The sequence below is a fragment of the Ornithodoros turicata genome, chromosome 9, assembly GCF_037126465.1.
Source record: "Ornithodoros turicata isolate Travis chromosome 9, ASM3712646v1, whole genome shotgun sequence".
NCBI classification, from domain to species: Eukaryota; Metazoa; Arthropoda; class Arachnida; order Ixodida; family Argasidae; genus Ornithodoros; species Ornithodoros turicata.
Genome location: NC_088209.1, coordinates 18,383,018 through 18,403,063, shown reverse-complemented (window position 1 = coordinate 18,403,063; position 20,046 = coordinate 18,383,018). Strand labels below are relative to the sequence as shown.

Below are 20,046 nucleotides of genomic sequence, written 5' to 3'. Positions count from 1 at the left end.
TTTAACTCCTTTCCTTGCCACATATATAACACCCATTTGAAGAGTACAATTACGCTCAAAAGGGTGTCTCCTCACTCCCTCAAGGAAGTAGCATAAAACACCTTCTCCCTGCCGGGGAGTAATATTACTCTCCAGTAGGGAGAAAGGTGTTATGCTACTCCCTTGAGGGAGTGAGGAGACTCCCTTTTTGAGAGTAATTGTACTCTCCAAAAGGATGTGATATATGTGGCAAAAAAAGGAGTTAAAGTACACCCTTTTTTAAGAGTGTAGCGGCGATTGCAGATATGTTTTTTTTTTTTTTTTTGAATGGGCGAATATATCGACGTGGCATTTCGGAACCATCGCAGTAAATGTCTTGATTTACCGCAAGGTATTGTATCCGGACAACGGAATACGTGAAAAGAAATAGGAACAAAAAAAGAAAGAAGTTTCATTGTCCCGTGGTATCGGCTTATGCGTGGGCAGAACATTCGGCAGAAAATTCCACCACAATCAAAGCTTTTCCCTCACGATGCGCTCGGAAATTAGACAAGCGAAACGGCGAGCACAGTGTGCCTGAATGTCTCAAAGCGGAAACCAGGGAGCTAAGTTGGAATGGAATGATCTTCTATTCACTTCTGAATGCCTCACAATCTCGGAGGAAGTCGTACGGACCGGAAGATCGACTTGGTTGAAAGATTTTGTAGCTTCAGTTACGTATATATCCTGCATTGTGTTCGCGCTTGTTCTACGCTGTTTTTTTTTGTTTTTTTTTTGTTTGCTTTCCTATTCAGGCTTGGATCTCGTACAGGATGGAGTTTTATTTAGGCTTAGTAGGGCAGCGCACAGTTGACAGGCACGGATAGCAATGAGATATGCGTAAAGAATAATTATGCAGTCGCATAGGAACACTAAATGCGTATCAAGATTCTTGAACTTGACCCCTGAACCCGCTGTCGTTCAGGTCCCTGTAGCTATACATCTCAGATATAGAACTGCTGATTCTTGAGTTGAGTTGAGTTGATAAGAAAAGAAAAAAATTGAGAAATAGACATTCATTACGAGAGCCGGCTACTTCAGATGACTTAGGAAATTACAAATGGCTATCTATACAATAAAACCAATGAGTAACAAAGACTCTCAGTCAGTCACTCACACGCACTGTCCAGTGTCCACACACGCTGTCCACACAGACAGTTAGTCACACGTGTCCACCAACTTGGAGTCTGCGCAAAATTGCGCAAACGCTTGCATGGCGTGAAACTGATGGTCGGGTGTCCAAGGGCCCAGAACTTTAACGACATCAAATGGTCTGCCATCCAGCCGAGCTAAGGAAGCTTGTAGAGACTGTCTGTGCTGCTGATACCGTGGACAGGATAATAAGATACGTAATAAGATATGATTCTACTTTTCTTTCCTCTGTATACTGCTGCAGGTGAGACCTGTGCCTCCTTCGCCAGTTTATTTGACCATGAAACATACAGGTTAAACTAATCAAATACGTTAATGATCTTAGCCCTCCTTTTGAAGTACATTTATAATTAATCTTTCGCTAATACGGGAGATTCCCCTTCGGCAACGAAAATAGGTTAGACTGTTATATGGTAAGAAAGGGTGGTCAAATACATGTACAGGGTGCTGCAGATATGCATCTTGTACACTCTTAAAAATGAACTTCACCACATAGCACGCTCCTAGCCAACCATCATCCCGAATGACAACTTTCTAGCCCTAGATTTGTTGAAAACGGGAGGAGGAGCCTATTTTGTGGCCATTATGCACGGCACAGAATAGGCTCCGCCTCCCGTTTTCAACAAATCAGGGGCGAGAACGTTGTCATTCGGGATTATGGTTGGCTAGGATCGTGCTATATGGTGAAGTTCATTTCTAAGAGTGTATAGATGAAGTACATAAGTAAGGAGGTAAAGTAGTCCCACCTTTACGAACGTAACACTTATGCGATGCAGAAACCGCAATGAAGCCCTACATGGATGCTCATTTCTGTTCATTCTAATTCTGTTTCTGTACCGTTAGCGCCCCTGGTGGTGCCCGCACGAAGCTCTCCTGGGATGCCATGTTTGCATCGGCGTAGCTTACACGAGTCGCTTGAATGGCTATATTTTTTCTTACGCACAGCTTTAGTTGCCACTACTTTTGTGTGTGCCTGTGTTGGCTTTGATCCCATCAACGCGTCGTCGTGCGCAACCGGAAGTTCGAACGGTAAGCAGGGTTACGGTTACGTGCTTAAATGTAGGATACTTTACCTGCGCGCACCCTGTACACGCAAATTACCGTGCTTCCAAGCGCCGTGCTCCAAGGGCCTTGAAAGAACTGTCCATCAGTGGTGGACACAAGATGCCAAAGAAAAAAATTAGGCTGCGTGACGACCGCGATTGCCTGCAATCATGCTGTGCGAGCGACGTACAGGAACAATATATAGTTTAGAGAAGAAATAAGGTACAAAATGATTAAATATTGCTTATATTGCTAAATATTCTACTCCAAATATCGATTCAAATGCAATAGAAATGAAATGATGAAGCGGAAGAGTAATCGACGTACAGTATAGTCCCCCTCCCAGGGTTTCTATTTATTTTTATTTTTATTTTTTGCGGAATAGCAAGCCGACATCTCGTTTGGCTGACCTTTCTTCCCTTCTTTTTCTTTCTTCTTTCTAATAAATATATCCCCCCCCCCCCTCAGGGCATCATATGCGAAAGGACGTATTTTTCATAATTCCCGCAGGTTCTCACAACAGGTTGCGCTTATAAGTATTCCCAAGTCCTTAAAGGCCTCTGTCTAAGTCGTCTGTTTCCAGCAACCCTGTATGATTTTTTGTTAGATTCTTACTGCTTAGAGAGAGTATAGTTCGAATACATGGAAAATTGTAGAAAATTTTCATGTGATTTCCCTTCACGTGAAAAAATCCTTCCCAAATAGCTCCTGTCCGCACTACGCCAACAAATTTTTTTCACAAAACATTCCATTATTAATACAGATCTGCTGTTTGGTTTTCAAAAATCAGCGTCCCGAGAAGTGTCTCTTTTGTTATCAGAAAAAGTTCAGTATTTGCAATAAAGAAAGTTGAAAGTATATTTTGTATACTTTGAGAATTTACATCGATTTCGTTAAAGCTTTCATTTCTAGGGCTGCTACCCTAGCACTAGACTCACTCGGACGTAGGGTTCATGAACGGGATCCGTCAAAATTCACCTAAAAGAATGGAAATGTTCATTTTACAGTTCCCTTATACTTTCCGTACTGCATTAGTGTCTGTTACTTTTGGGCACAGCGCCTCAGGGTAGCATTAGTAGCATATTGGCTGTACAGAAGGAGGCCGTCTGAATTACAGCTACTGGCTTTGTTGCACAAGCTGCGTTTTAGAACCTAATAACCGATTCTTATATCTGTTTTCTACTAAAAACATAGTAGCGGCTTAGCAAAGCAATAAAGTGGCATTATCGTCGTTTCCATTAGAAAAACACATCGCACGGCGCATATACAACGGGAAGGGGGGGGGGGGGGGGAAGGATCTCTGAAAAAAAAAAAGATTATCTATCGTTATCTTATAGTCGTCGTAGCATGCTCAATGCCTATACTGATCACGTTGTGGATATAAATCGTATCGCTCCTTCTTCATTAGGAGCTTTACTCGTATTTGTCTAAGTGCGCTTACAAATTTCGTTCTGTTAATGATAAATTGATGACGATGGTACACTCTTAATAATGAAATTCCTCACTTAGTACACTCTTAAAAATGAACTTCACCGCATAGCACGCAACTGGCCAATCATCACCTCGAATGATATCGTTATCTGCCCTGATTTGTGGGAAACGAGAGGCGTACTCCTTTTCTGTGACACTTATGCTGTTCATAATTGTCACAGAAAAGGCGTATACGCCTCCCGTTTTCAGCAAATCAGGGCGGATAACGATATCATTCGAGATGATGGTTGGCTAGTTGCGTGCTGTGCGGTGAAGTTCATTTTTAAGAGTGTACACTCCTAAAAATGAACTTCACTGCATAGCACCCACCTAGCAAACCACCATCTATCAGCTATTGAATCGGTTCAAAGCCGAGCAGTCCGTTTTATTTTTATTGATTATTCTCCGCCCAGCAGAGCCTCCATTATGAGACGTAAAGCCGCGAGCTCCCTGTCCTGTCTCATTGTCGTACGATCTCATCCTTCACTCTTTTTCATAAAATATACCACAACACTGACTTACGTGCAGATTTATTGTCTACTGCCGATTATAGTTTGCCACGTCTCAACCATCCTTCCAAAGTAATGCGTCCATTGCGTAAACACGATTACTTTCATGAATCATTTTTACCGCGTGTAATTCGACGCTGGAGTGACCTTCCCCGTTACATAGCGGCAGTTGAAGATCCTCACTCGTTTAAGCAAGGAATAACTGATCTTCTGGGCACCTCCACCATATAGCGAATTCAAACCTCCCTTTTTTATTTATTCCACCAACCAACCAGCCAACCAACCAACCAACCAACCTGATCGTTTACCTGCCTCTTTTCTTTTTTTTTTTCGTGATAAATATATCCCCCCCCCCCCGATCGTTACGTACCACTTGTACGGTATACATGAAGAATTCATTTTATCGGTCAAGGAGTTGATTGCGTTCTGTCTGTCATGTTATATTTTTCGGTTGCTACTCATCCTCACACAAGTTATTATATTTTGACAACATATAGTTCACTTTATCGTTAAGGCATTGATTGTGCTTACTATGATTATTCATCTACTTTGCTAGTGTTCTGATAACCGTCTTGATAATATGTAGCTCTGTCATAATCCCCATCATGTAACTTGTCATTGTCCAGCAACTTATTATTCTTAAGTCTTCTTATCAAATTCTTATATAATGTATCATGTTCCGCTAACTGCTTTGATAACTTGTAGCATTGTTATTATCTCCAACTATTGGAACTCACCACTCCGTCATGTAATGCCCCTGTTCGGCTTCCGACGTACTCTAAACAAATAAATAAATATCTTGAATCACTCGAGAGCGTAGACGGCCTTGGACCTTTTCACAATGAAGCATCACAATGGGTTCTCTGAGCGCCCAGATATTTCCCATCCTGTTAACCTATGATCTTTTCGAAGCCAAGAAACTGGAGAAATTGGCTTGAAAAGGGAGTTGTAGACAGACAGTTGGAGGACGATTATTATATATAGACATATAAGTCGAGGGAAGTACAAAAGTCAAACGGCCACGAAGTTTTACAGTTGTGGAAGGAAAAAGACGCGGACAACAGATTTTAGGGAAGTTAGAAACACTAGATCATTTAATGGGCAGAAATTAAAAGTTGAATGAAAAACGGGGTCGACGTTTCGACAGTGGCACTGTCTTCGTCAGGACAAAAAGGGTCCTGACGAAGACAGTGCCGAAGACGTTTTTGTCCTGACGAAGACAGTGCCACTGTCGAAACGTCGACCCCGTTTCTCATTCAACTTTTAATTTCTGCCCATTAAATGAACTAGTGTTTCTAACTTCCCTAAAATCTGTTGTCCGCGTCTTTTTCCTTCCACAACTATATATATATATATATATTCCATAGAAGCCATATACATAGAAGCCATCTTAATCTGTAAGTTTGAGTTTCAAACACATCTAGCGTCATTTTTCTTATTTTTTAATGTCTTTTTTTCTCTCTTTATATATATATATATATATATATATATATATATATAGATATATATATAGATATATAAGTCCCAAACGTCGCCACACCAGCATTGGACATTTGGGACGTTTGGGACTTATAAACATATGTTCAACGTGCAGCCAAAGAGCGTATGCTATTCTTCTTCATTATATATATATATATATTGCACAAGCTAATTGAATGGCTATCTGTGAGATCGTCTGCCCCTGCTTAGTCGTCCATCATTGCAGAACACAAACACAGAGGAAAAATGGAGTCCTTTGCGCACAGTATAAGGTTCCATTAAGGACCAGCGGATGTAAAGTACGCACACTTCCTATTTTAATACCACTATATTGAGCAACGCCATCGGCGTGGCCGAGTGGGCTAGGGCGTCCGCTCGCTGGTGGTAATTAACCAAGGTCGTGCTGTAGACACTGGAGGTGGTACGTGGGTTCGAATCCTACCGCCGGCTGTGTGTCTGAGGTTTTCCCTGGGTTTTCCGAAGACTTTCCAGGCGAATGTCGGCCCAGTTCCCACTAAAGTCTGCCCAGGACGCATACTAATCCCCCTGTCCCCCACTTCTTCCTGCTGTCCTCTCTCCATCGGTCCACATCTGTACGCCGCTCATAGACACAGTTGCTTCGCGGCGCTAACACGCAATAATATATAACAGAGAGAGAGAGAGAGCAACGATTCGGTGGGACCTTGAGGCAGCATGGGGCACAAGTTATTTTCCTTATCTTTCGACCGATTTCCCATACTCAGGCATGGGGCGACGACATACCCCATGCGGGGAACTGAGAACACCTTTCATTTATTCACACCACGCACAAATTACGATCTCTTCACACTTGCTTGGTTTGGCTCTGATATTTGAAGCGGGTTCCCATTGAAAACAAGGCATAGTTCTAGTCTCTAATCAACCTGCCCCAACCGCACTCTCCGGGTCTCTTAATTAGCTGGACTCTCGCTCCCCCCCCCCCACTTCTTTCTCAAAATTGCTTTATCCCTGGCCCAAATCCAGCCCACCAACACTTTGCCCTCAGAGCTAGTTTCACCTTTTTTGGACACCATAGGACCCTGATCCTTATTGTGAAGGGGCTCATTATTCCATTCCCCACATCACCACCAGCAATGAGGTAGGTTTTGCCCCTGGCGATGAAACTCCCCATTCATCACCTCTCAACAAAGTTGTTGTTGTCATTCTAGTCTCTACTCATTTAAAAGAAATCTAAAACACTTTCCAACACAATGCACCTTTCCTAGTATGCATGTGCGCATGCGCAGCCACCTGCAGGTGGCCGCCATGTTAGATGGCGTGAAATAATATGCTTCGAGGCTATGGGACCATTTGAGGCCGAGATCTGACGATGATTTGTGCTCATAATTCAGTAATGCGCGCTTTCACTCTTTCTGCCTGTCTTCTGTTTGAAGTTTGCCAAACGGTCGCCACGATTCTTGGCATGAAAACACGACATTCGACATTCCGCCGCTAGGAGCGATGCGAGCGTGAAAATTGTCCATTGTTATAGGCGTATAAGTATCGCTGTGGTCTGTTCCTCGCTTTCTGTTTGTTTGTTTGTTCTATATTTATCATTTCTGTTCTTCTTCTTTTTTTTTTCGTTTTCAAAGTTTCAAACTTGATATGGATGTATTATTTGTTAAGGCTGTTTTACAGGTACGACCTAACATCCCCGCTCTGTATTTTGCCTTCATAGCTGTATGAAATACATCCCTTGAAATAAAAATAAAAACAAAATAAAATTGGCATACGACCACGGAAGGTGTTGCCGTTTACAGCGGCAGCTGTTAATAACTTTCGTCAGGCATTGCTTCTAAATGTCGCAACACTTTCACGTGACGGTCTACAAAGTCGTTTGTAAAATGTTTGTGATATGGTAGCAGAGAAAGGTTATTAATTGCTGTAAGGGGACTCCGAGACAAGGAAGAGACATACACAGGACAACAACGTCTCTTCGAGGCATGTCTTTCCCGTGTCTCGGCGTTCTGGCTGTGGCCTCAACCTCCCACCAAGCGCTTGCTGAAGTAAACATTATTACTATTACCATCACCTCTACTTCACCGCATTATGCGATCGTCCCAGACAACCATCATCCCGAACCACATCGTTGTCTCTCGTGATTTGTTGGAAACAAAAGACGTACGCCTCTTTCGTGGCAGTGACAGGTGTATTATATGTGAGGTTTCGCGCTTTTGGTTTTAGCCGAAAAGAACCGAAAACATACGCGGACATTTTTATCGTTCGATTTACTGAAAAACACCGAATACAAATGTCCGAGGAAAGCTTAAGGGGATTAATCGCTGCAATAAGCTTAAATGAGCACCGCTTTCACGATTTAGGTACCACCTCTTCGCTGTGGAGCAATAAAGTGTTTCCTTTGCGATGTCTCACAGGAGCAAGCTTTGTATTGACTTCTTGTTTTAAGGCTGTGCTGAGACGCACAGTTTTGAAATTACGGTGCGGTTTACATTCGCCAATAACTGCAGCGTAAACCATGTACACGCCAGAAAAATCATCAAAAAACGCCGATTTCATGGAAATAAATAAACACCGAAAAACATACGCCGAATCCTCCCTAAAATAAAAACCGAAAGTGCGTAAAACAGAAAAAAAAAAGACAAACGTAACCGGTTCATTTAGTCCCGGCACTCGCTGTGCCAAAGCGGCTCCTTAAGTTTCATGCCCTAACCGACTGCAGCAATACGCGCAGAGAACTGCAGCGCAAAACAGGATATCCGATTACCGGCAACTAATGACTGTTTCAAACACGAAGTGCCGATAGGATCACCATCTGGCGAATACAAGACTGAAGCGTATACCCTGGCTAAGGTTATATATATGCTCGTATCGCAGCAGCTGCGGCACCCACGGGGGCTTCAGAATACAGTTCTCGACTCTTAAATTTTTAAATGGGTTGGGACACGTTGATAGATGTAGTTCATTACATCATGGACGCACTGTATTGGATGCAAGAATACTGAGGGAAAAAAAAAGTATTTTTCTACGTGTCGTACTTAGCGAGATACAAGCCCTCGAACACACTCCCAAGCAAAGCGCAGACGTCACAGATCTCAGAGTTGCTTCCATTCTCATTGGCAGCGCTAAGCACGTGACTTCTCATGCGCTGCCTCGCTTATGGTGGGCTAGAAATACGGGTGCACAATCAGCAAGTTTTTCAGGTACCCAAAAATGAAGGATGCTCCAGGGACGCCGAAGTCCGCGACAGGGCCGCGCTGTGGCGGATTTTCCTAAGTCAAGTGATGTTCCACTACCCAAGCAGCACAATGTACCGAAAGTCGAGTGCAATAGGGGTGGACGGTATGTGTCTTATCAATGTTCCATAGCTTCAGGAGTCTGTTCAAGGCCTTCCACCTACCCGTCCACCCTTATTGCACTCGACTTTCAGTGCATTGTGCTGCTTGGGTACAGTTTGCCCAAGAGCGCCGGTGTGCGAATGTCAGTGCTTGGGAGGCGATACGGACAAACAAGGACACGAGTCATTCGTTATCAGTTGTTTTGTTGAACTTGGGAATCAAAGTATGTACACGCCCACGCGCTTTACTGATAAGGTGACGAACGAACATCCACAGCATAGCATGTGTTATCACATCGAGACGTTCAGGTGTGTGCCATTAGGCACACCCGTCTGCCGTTGTCACGTGACGACTTCGACGTACTGTCCCCTAATTGACAACCATAAATGCAAGCAGAAGGAACAGTTGCCGCTGAAGAAAGCTTCGACATCAAAAAAGTTTTATTGCTTACACGGAGACACAGGCGGAGACTTAGTTTTCCTTTGTAGTTCGTGGCGAATCCGCATGGTTCGCTGCGAGCGACGACTCGATCTATCCTTCATTTCAGGGACCCCCCCCCCCCCCCCTCCCTTCCCCATGCATTGGATAGGCCGATTGGCACAGCCGTATTTCTAGCCCACCATACCTCGCTGGCGGCGGTGAGGTCTGTGATGTCAGAACCGCATGAGTTTCGGTATTCGCGATGCCCATTTTTCTCAGCTTCTGTTATCTTCTTCGCTGTGGAACTCTCAATGCAGGTTCACGTCGATGCAGAGAACCGTCTTTTACGTTTATCTGAGATAACCTGGGATAACCTTAACAACGTAACCACTATTAAAGCTGTAATTACTTTACCTACTGTTTGTCTCCGGAGTGAACAGAATGGATGATCACTTTATGATTACAGACTTTATGGAATTCCGCCCCCTAAATCCCACTTGGGGTAGAACCCAACCAGTCTTTTGCCCAACCGCTGCACCGGAAGACACGGACAGAAGTGAAAAGCACAACTCTTTAATCAATCAACAGGGCAGCGTACACGGGGAAACATTCCTATGAACTTACATGGACTGTCTCCAAGTGAACCGGGCGGGAGCAATCCTTCGAGAACCGCGCTCCACTCAGCCAAAAGAGGCCTCCTGCCTATTCGGTCTCGAGTTAAATAATCTTCGCCGGGAGAGACAGCCAGTTTGCCCTCTCCCGGCGAGATAACGGCGCCGCCGTGTGGCCGCGTTATCCCACACCTTCCCCCACTAAGCGAAGGAGTCAAGTCACAAATCAAATGTCCGGTAGGTCCGGGAGATCAAGGAGATGATCTTGTGTGCGAGGAAGCTGCTGGGAAGGGGCCAAAAGTTCCGGCTGTAGACGACGAATAACAGCTAGAGCTGCCTGGAGGTCATGCAGGTTCACCGGATTAGACGGGGCTGGTGCTCCTTGGGTGCGGCCGAGGTGGAGGGACCCACGGCGATGGGTCTCGGTGTGAATTTGGGGCACCTGGCAGATGGGGCACAGTCTCAGCACTTCCTCCGGGCTGTAGAGTGCTGGTGGTTCGGAGGGGAACCGTTCCTCAAGGGTGAACCCCCTGAAGGGTTCTGGGATCGCAGATGGGGGGTCTCCCCGCAAGGGTCGAGCTTGGTCCCGCCAGCGTCGTCGGGAGACGTAGCTGATGCTGGCTTCTCCTAGGTCATCTAGCGTGGTCCAAGTGGCAACATGGTGGAGCGGCCGGGAGGCGGAGTGGACCAGAGCCGGTTGGGTGGGCCGACTGGACAGTGGAGGGTACCGACGGGGGGTTCGGGACCTCGGGCGGGGCCTGCGACCAAAAAAAAAGGGAAAACGTCACCTCGGTTGTTTACGTGGGCGAAGGTTATAGCGGGTAATCCCGGGAACCCCGCCCTGGGCAGTAGTCTCTTGGGGGGATGGTTGACCGGCCCTAGGGGGACTTGAGGGAGAGCGGGCTTGCGATGATAGATCGTGGTCCTCCTCCCACCTGCTGCTGTCCGAGATGCGCTGGCTGAAGGTCTTGAGGTCTTGCACGTGGACGGGGCCCGTTTCTTCGTTGTCGCTGCAACGCTCGAGCCTGTAAGTGACCGGAGTTAGCTGTGCGCTTACCCGATAAGGACCGTCCCATCGATCAGCGAGAGAGGCAGCAAAGCCTTTCGCTGCATCGCTAAGGGGATGTGTTCGCCTTAGTACCAGATCTCCAACGCGGTAAATGACCTGGCGCCGACCTTTATTGTACTGGAGAGACTGCTCCAGTCTTGCGACCTCAAGACTCTCTCGTGCCAAACGAATGGCAGTCGAAATCCTATCGCGAAGATCATTAGCATACTTCGCGTACGAACGACTAGGCTGTGCGTGCCGTGTTCGCAACGTGTTTTCGAGGGGGAACACAATTTCCCGTCCGAAATTCAAATAAGCCGGGGTAAATCCTGTCGACCTATTTTCCGTAGTACGAATGGCAAAGCCAAGCTCCGTAAGACGGGCGTCCCAATCTTTATGCCTTTCGGTAAAAGATACCAACATCATCTTGATGTTGCGATTAACCCGCTCGGTTATGTTCGCCTGAGGGTGATAAGGGGACGTCTTTACGTGACGTATGCTCAACGCAGAGCAACTATCGACAAACACCTTACTTGTAAAGTACGAGGCGTTATCCGTGATGAGCTGGTCCGGGAATCCAAACCGGGAAAAAACGTCCAGCAGTCTGTCCCAGATCCGAGCGGACACCAACTTCCGCAGCGGGTAAAGCTCAACCCACTTCGTGAAGTGATCTGTAACAACTAACAGATACTGGTTACCACGGGGACTTCTGGGATAAGGACCCATTACGTCACATGCGACTATCTGCCAAGGTTTCTGGCTAACAATCGGTTGCAGCAAGCCGGGAGGCTGCCCTCCACGCGGCTTAGACTTCTGACATATCGGACAGCTGCGTGTATACCGCAAAACATCCTGTCTCATGCCTGGCCAAGTCGCGATACGACACAACTTAGAATAAGTCTTGCTGCCGCTACCGTGACCCGACAATGCAGAATCATGGAAGTATTTGAGGAATGACTTACGTAGCTTCCTTGGAACTACGATCCGAAAGGGGCTATCACCAACCTCCTCGTCGTCCGCCTGGGGAATGTACCGGACCAGGAGACCATCCTCGCTCAGCTGGTAGGAGTCGTACCTCTCCTCAGCGTCTTCCGTGCCTTCCAGGTTTGCTGTTTCCAGCCACCTCGACACACGCTGACAAAGGCCGTCGGTCCTCTGCGCTTCCAGGATGTCGTTCCTGGTTACAATCTGTCCCCACGAGAGCTCCTCCTCCGTGACGGTCTGGTTAACCGCGGCCACAAGCTCCTGCGGAATAACGACGTCCTCAAGGGGCAACGGTGCTCGAGATAGCGCGTCTGCCACCTTATTTGAGGTTCCCTTCCGGTATTCCACCGAAAAGTCATATCGCTGCAACGTTAAACTCCAACGTGCGAGCCGTCCGGCTGGGTTTTTCAACCGCTTTAACCAGGACAGTGCCTGATGGTCAGTTTGGATAGTGAATTTCGCACCATCCAAATACATGTCGAACTTATGTAGTGCGACCATGATTGCTAGGCACTCCTTCTCCGTTACGCTATAATTGCGTTCGGGAGGCGTCAGCGTACGGCTTGCAAATGCCACGGGCTGGAGTTCACCGTGATGCTCTTGTAACAAGACTGCACCAAGGCCGTAATCGCTCGCATCTGTTTGAAGTACAAATGGGCGATTGAGGTCCGGGAGATACAAGCGGGTAGTTTCCGCAATCGCTTTAGCGAGAGAGGTAAACGCCTGTTCCTGCGCTTGTCCCCACGACCATCGTGCTCCCTTCCGCAAAACCCAAGTTAGCGGTTGCGTTAGGTCTGCGCATCGCGGTATAAACTGTCTATAAAAGCCAATCATACCAAGGAAGCGCTGCAAGCTTTTCACATCCGTCGGGCGGGGATACTCAAGGATAGCTTTTAGCTTGTCCTCGTTCGGCCTGACCGTGCCGGACTTCACCTTGAACCCGAGGAGATCGATGCTGTTGGAAGCCAACTGCATCTTCCGGGGATTGACAGTCAATCCTGCAGCCTGCATGCGTTCTAACACCACTTTCAAATGAGAAAGGTGTTCCTGGAATGTACGTGAAAAAATTACTACGTCATCCATGTACGCCATAGCGAAATTGTATTTCGCATCGCCAAGCACCTCGTCCATCACTCGCTGAAAACTAGCGGGGGAATTAGACAGTCCAAAGGGCAGTCGGACAAATTCAAATAATCCCCTGTGACAGGTAAATGCTGTTTTCTCAACATCACCCGGTGCTATCGGAATCTGCAGGAATCCTCTACTGCAGTCCAAAGTTGTAAACACGTGGGCGGATCCCAACGAATACATGATCGAGTCTATCGAGGGAAAAGGGTACGAATCTCTTACCGTCACCTCGTTCAGTCGGCGGTAATCCACGCACAACCTTGCGGTTCCATCCTTTTTCGGCGCAAGAACCACCGGAAAAGCCCAAGGGCTGTGAGAAGGTCTCACAGCACCGGTCTCGATCATTTCATCCAGCGCAGCATCGAGGAGCTTGCGCTTATGCACACTCAAAGGCCGAGGATTACATCGCCAGGGCCTTGCGTCGCCGGTTTCTATCCGGTGCTCCAATGCATGGGTTAGACCTGGTCTCTCTGTGAACATACAGGAGAATGGCCGCAATGCTTTAGCGAGCATGCGTCGCTGGTCTGGGCTTCCTGGAAATCGTTTCAGGACGTCCTCCAAAACAGCGGGTACGACCGTCGCTGTTAGGTGTTCTGCTCCGGAAAATAGCTCAACGGACGTAGATTGTCCAGCTCCGGGATCCTGGGTCTCCTCACCAGTCCGGTTCTGCTCCGTTTCCGGCGTAGTCCACTCCATGAAGGGGTAGAAGGTAGTACCGCTTGCATGCTGGTAGCCTCCGCGACGTAAGTCCAGGACGAGTCCCATCCGGATAATGAAGTCGCGTCCCAGGATCATCAGTCCCGCCAATCCAGGCAGGTAGATGAAGCGTTGTCTGACACGTTGTCCGTCGACGGTCAAAGTGAGACGTACTGCTCCTCCGGCTGGTACCACTGCATCTGATGCGAGCCGTAGGCAGGTCCTGGTCGTCCGTACGGAAATGTTCCGCTCCCGGCACCAATCGTGGATGGTGTCACCTATCAGGGATACAGCCGCTCCAGTGTCCACCAAAGCCGCAACGTCCTTACTCAGAACGCGCGCCACGATAAACGGTCCGATGTTGCATATGTCATCCTGCGCTCGACATGCGAGCGGGACCGAGGCCACTACGTTATCAGACAAGATAGCATGGTTAGAATTCGCTTGCTTCTTATCGACATTTTCAGCAGCCGACGACAGAACTGAGTCATTCCCAATTACCGCCGCCGGCGTCCCGGGTTTCCCTGCGGGGGTTGTCTGGGGGTGGTAGTGGTCTGCTGCGGGCAATTACGACGAAAATGACCGCGTTCACCGCAACCGTAACAACGGGGTTGTGTTCCTGCGTTATTACTTGCTCTAGAGTCGCGCCTGTCCTGCCGTGGTGCATGACGTGCATCACCGACTTCGCGCTCGCGCGGCTCTGCTCGTGCAGACCTCGCTCGGTTCCTTTGCTCATATGCAAAGGGATCCAAAGAACGGTAAACTGGCCCGGCGGACGAACCGCCGTGTGTTCCAACAGTCCCACGGGGGTTTAGTTCCGCGTCTAACGACTGTCTCGGCCCGTTCCATGCGCAGCTAGGCTCCAGCGTTTGTTCCGGCCTAGGCGGTGGGCGGTACTGCAATTCCGCCAACAAATCTGCTTGGATGACACGAGCTTCTTTAGCGAGGTCATCGAGCGAAGAAAAGCTTCGCCCCCGCAAATAAGGCTTAAAACGAGGGTGACATTGGCGAATAGCGCGGGCCACCTTCTCGCTTTCCGTCGCGAGCGGTTCAGCTCTGCGGTACAGCTCTTGGATTGCCCGGGTATATTCCAACAGGCTCTCCTCCGCGTGCTGCGTTCGAGTCATGAGTTCCTCGCGCATACGCATTGCATAATCCGGGGGCAAAAATTCCTCCCGAAACAGCCGCTGAAATTCGGTCATAGACGGAAATGCGGGTTGAGACCGGCGCCACACAGCAGCTGAGCTTACCAATGCAGCGGGTAGTATCCGGCGCAGGACGGCCTCGTCGGTTGCTCCAACGGCTGTCTGGTAAGCCTCCAGGTCCGCGAGAAAATCTTCGACGGACTTGGCGTCGCTGTAGCCCGAAAATGTCGGTATCGTCAAGTTCAGGCGTAGCGGGGGTTCCGAGGACGGCTGGGCGGCGGACGTGCTACTGGGGAGCTGCTGCGACAATAAAGCGCAGAGAGCTGTCATCTGCCGAAGCAGGTCCTCCGCTACTGGCGGGTCGTCCTCGTAAACGGGCTCGAGAGGGGGCCTCTTGGGCGGCATGGCCAGCAAATGCACGCTCCCGAACTACGAACAAAACAGCAAAAGCGACAGCGAGCGAAGGGCACGGGCGACAAATGCTACAAACTACACTGCAAAATACACTAGCTGTCAGTGCCTCCCGGGCGTGCGGCGAGACTGGTCGGGCCCCACGTTGGGCGCCACTTATGGAATTCCGCCCCCTAAATCCCACTTGGGGTAGAACCCAACCAGTCTTTTGCCCAACCGCTGCACCGGAAGACACGGACAGAAGTGAAAAGCACAACTCTTTAATCAATCAACAGGGCAGCGTACACGGGGAAACATTCCTATGAACTTACATGGACTGTCTCCAAGTGAACCGGGCGGGAGCAATCCTTCGAGAACCGCGCTCCACTCAGCCAAAAGAGGCCTCCTGCCTATTCGGTCTCGAGTTAAATAATCTTCGCCGGGAGAGACAGCCAGTTTGCCCTCTCCCGGCGAGATAACGGCGCCGCCGTGTGGCCGCGTTATCCCACAACTTTAACTGGAGAAGAGAAACATGGGCCAGTTCCGTCCAAACTGGCAGGAGCATCTCAATCGCATCCTTTTTATACCTTCCAATGTTGCCAGCAGCTCTTCCACCTTCTCTCGGCACAACAACTCGGGCCGAGCGATGATCATTTGCGTGACACCCATTATCAGTCCCAGCCAGTGCGAAACGGAATGCTCTTCATTGATTGATTAACTGAATGACCGAAAAATAAAATTAAAAAATATGGAGATGCGCTTCATCTTGAAATTTTGCACCCCCCCCCCTTATTTAGAAGAGGAACCTGCGAGGTCTCTCCGCGAGCAATAGAGGAGAGAGGGGGACTAGGGGGCTGCGGAGATAGCTTCTTTTAGGCGCGTCACATGCTTCATTGGGGCAAGCGGGAAGATTGAGGCCTCGCATGCCACATATACGATGTCTTCGCTCGGAGTGTCGGAGCACTTAGGAACGCACTGTCCTTCTTGAAAGAATACGCGCGTTATAATGTGCGGGTAATTTAATTATTCCTTATATCGTAGCGTCCCAGCCCCATTAACTGAGGCGACCCTACACAATGTTGCTTGACAGTGAGCAGTGCAAGGGGCTCTTGCATGTAGTCTTTATGAAGAAGGGACTGCAAATTGATAGGATAATTATTATGCACCAGGACGTTTGTACAGCGTTAGTTATGTCGGAACCACGCGCTAAGAGACGTTTTGCACACTCCAAAGACGGGGGGGGGATGCAGAAATAGCTTGCAGTTGTTGGCCGCGCACGAGTGGGCATCGTCACGACTATAGTAAAAAAAAAAAAAAAGAAGAAGATGAAGAAAGCTGAAGGGTTCAAAGTGACGTATAGGCAGGATGAACTATACTCGTGAGACTGAAGTGCACTGTGGATGAGAAGTGGTGGTGGTGGTGACAAAAACGGGCTTGCCGTTGTTGGCCTCACAGAGGTGGGCAACGTCACGACTGGCGCCCTGGGGGAATGTGCGTCCTGGGCCGACTTCTAAGGGAAATGTGCCGACATATGTCTGGCGTGGCCGACTCAAGCAGTTCCATCAGCACCACCACCACTGACCCGGGTTCGGGTCCGAGTGCTGGCTGTGCTGTCTGGGTGTTTTCCTTGGCTCTTCCTGAAACACATCGGACCAAAATGTCGACACAGGTCCCTGTGAAGTCGGCCCAGGACGCACGACCGCCCCTCCGATAGTCGTCCCGCTGCCCGCCTAAGCGGAAGCCGACTATATGGCAAGCAGTTCCTTCACCACCAGCACCACCACCGCCGCCGCCGCTTTTACAGAGCGGAAAGTGACTGAAAAGAGGCTCTCGTCAGTCTAATACCGTAGTCAGACGGCAAACCGAAGGCCGTTAGTGGAACGGCCGTTACTTGACCTGTAGTCCAACCATAATTTCGAATAACGCCTTTCTCTACTCTGAGTTGCTGAAAACAGGAGGCGTACGCTTTCTTTTCTTTTTTTTTTTTTTTTTGTGGCAATGATGAACTGCATAATTGTCACACAAAAAAGGTGTACGCCTCTCATTTTCAACAAACCAAGGCAGAGAACGATATCATTCGAAACGATGGTTGTATTACAGGTGAGGTAACGGCCGTTCCGCTAACGGCCTTAGTTTGCCGTGTGACTAGGTATAAGAGTAGTTCCAAATTCCCCCTTCATTGTTAAACACTGGAGTCATTAAATCGGACCATTAAGCAAAAGATGTAATACAATTGCGCAGCTGCGTTGCATCGCTCTTAGTGTTATTACTCATTAGTGAGCAACAGTCCAAAGTGAGCGATGAAAGAGAGGAAATCGTGCGATAAGAAAAGAGGACCCAGCCTCGCAAACCGTTCTATAAAAGTAGGCGGCGTCTGCAGCTCGCATGTCAGCTGTGTTGCTCCTCGTCGCAGGGTTTTCGTGCGGATATTGCGGTGATCGAACGATCGGCTTCGAGTGTCCTACTGAAGGGTTTTATTCTCGGTCGTTGTTTTTGAAATGGCTAACCACGACTACACGGTGAGTGACGTAAACTAACAAATATTCAATCCCGGCCGGACGAAGGTTAATCTTACACTGTTAAAGGAGCTATGAACTGTATACCAAGAGAGCCCGCCGAGTGTGTAGGCTCCAAACAGCGATTTCTACGTGTTGTCTGTGACACTTTTTGTATAGGTGAATTTGATAGGTGCGTATCTTCAGCACATAGCACGCTCCTAGCCAACCATCTTCCCGAATGACAACGTTCACGCCCATGATTTGTTGACAACGAGAGGCGGAGCCTATTATGTATCTGTTATGTACGGCTACAAAATGGGCTATACCTCCCGTTTTCAACAAATCGGAGACGAGAAGGTTGTCATTCGGGATGATGGTTGGCTAGGAGCGTGCCATGTAGTGAAGCTCATCTTGAAGAGGCCCTATCATCACCACCACCACCACCATCATCTTGAAGAGGGTAAACCAGAACGTTATGTGTACCTCCGCGTTGGCGTCTGATTGGGTGCTAAAATTCTTTAGATGACGTAACGATGGATATAGGTATCTGGACGGCGGTGCGTCTACTCGCCCGAATTCGAAAGAGAGTGCGTTTTTGTATTAACGCTGCACAAGTTATGAAGGAGAAGAATTGAACAATAAATTGTAAATAGAATTACGAAGCGTAGAAGAACAATATTACATCTATTAAACCCGTAACTAAATACATGCAGATAGGAGTTCTTATACTTCCTTTAAAACAGAAGTTCACCACATAGCACGCTCCTAGCCAACCATCATTCCGAATGATATCGTTCTGTGTCCTTATTTGCTGAAAATGGGAGGAGGCGCCTATCTGAGACACATTATGCTTGTCCCAGATGGGCTCCTCCCCCTGATTTGAACGCATCATGACACAGAACGATATCATTCGGAATGCCGGTTGGCTAGGAGCGTGCTATGTGGTGAACTTCTGTTTTAACAGTGTAACAGATGGGACAGTGCAACTGGAAAAACAGGGACAACAAGACAAGTACAAGTGTTACCCAGGCAGCACACCATCATTGGACCAATATCGATCCAACATAGGCGGCCAACATCGGTTATATATTGGTTCAACATTCGCAACACGGTGCGATATCGAGCCAATGAAAAGTATTGGGTTGCAAGCCTGTGGTGAGCCAACAAAAAAAATGGGAGGGACGATTTTCAGCGTCAGCTATACGCGTGAATCAATGCACAATGGTTCTCGTAATACAATGGTTTAAATGTTTTATCATCATATACGGTGTCTATTGGCCAATCCGGCCAATACGGTAGTGCCTTCGTAATATCACCCCTCGCACCATACACTCTCAAAATGGACCTTCGCCATATAGCACGCTCTGCGCCAACGTTTACCACGAATGATATGGTTATCACTGCTCATTCGAAAAGAGAGGGGGGCGTACGCCTTTATGTGTTAATTATCATATATCCAGACGGTGGTGGTGGAAGCGAAAGGGCTCGCCGTATCATCATATATCCAGAAAAAAAGTGTACGCCCCCTCTCTCTACACTCTTAAAAATGAACTTCACCGCATAGCACGCTCTTAGCCAACCATCATCTCGAATGATATCGTTATCTGCCCTGATTTGTTGAAAACGAGAGGCGTACACCTTTTTTTTTGTGACAATTATGAACTGCATAAGTGTCACAAAAAGGCGTACGCCTCCATTTCCGGTATCATGTTTTGACCGCGTTCCCGGTTCAACATACTCTTTCTCTAATTTTTCCACGTATTTTTCCAACTGCATCCAATTGTTGTCTTAATCCCCGTCAATACTAAACCTGACTCCGAGAATACTGGTATCTTCCGCAATGCTCAGACCCAGATTTTTCCGCGGTTTCTCTCCACCTAAATATACTAATTTTGATTTGTCTTTATTTATTTTCGCCCCACTGATTGACCCATATCATCCCATTACTTCTAGAGCTTTCAAAACTTCCCTTTCGCCTTGAACAACCATAGTGAGATCATCTGCATAAGACACTCTCGTTTCGCTTTGTACAGCCCCAGGTAATCCAACCCCTTCCACTGCCTCACATTTGTTCAGCTCTCGTAATTACCTATCAGAGGCTAACGCATACAGCAGGCGAGAGAGTTATCAATCCTCTCAG

The 20,046-nt window shown here is 47.9% G+C and overlaps 1 protein-coding gene and 1 long non-coding RNA gene across 4 annotated transcripts in view; one reads left to right on the top strand and one right to left on the bottom strand.

The window, feature by feature from the left end:
- The window catches only part of LOC135368270 (inactive dipeptidyl peptidase 10-like), a 187,773-nt gene that overhangs the window by 90,673 nt on the left and 77,054 nt on the right, over positions 1 to 20,046 (top strand). The gene's annotated exons all lie outside the window — the stretch shown is intronic.
- Positions 9,964 to 15,911, bottom strand: LOC135368271 (uncharacterized). Its single transcript, XR_010414733.1, has 2 exons — positions 15,741 to 15,911; positions 9,964 to 10,775 (listed from the first exon to the last, which is right to left on the bottom strand). It is a non-coding gene; the product is annotated as an uncharacterized LOC135368271 (long non-coding RNA).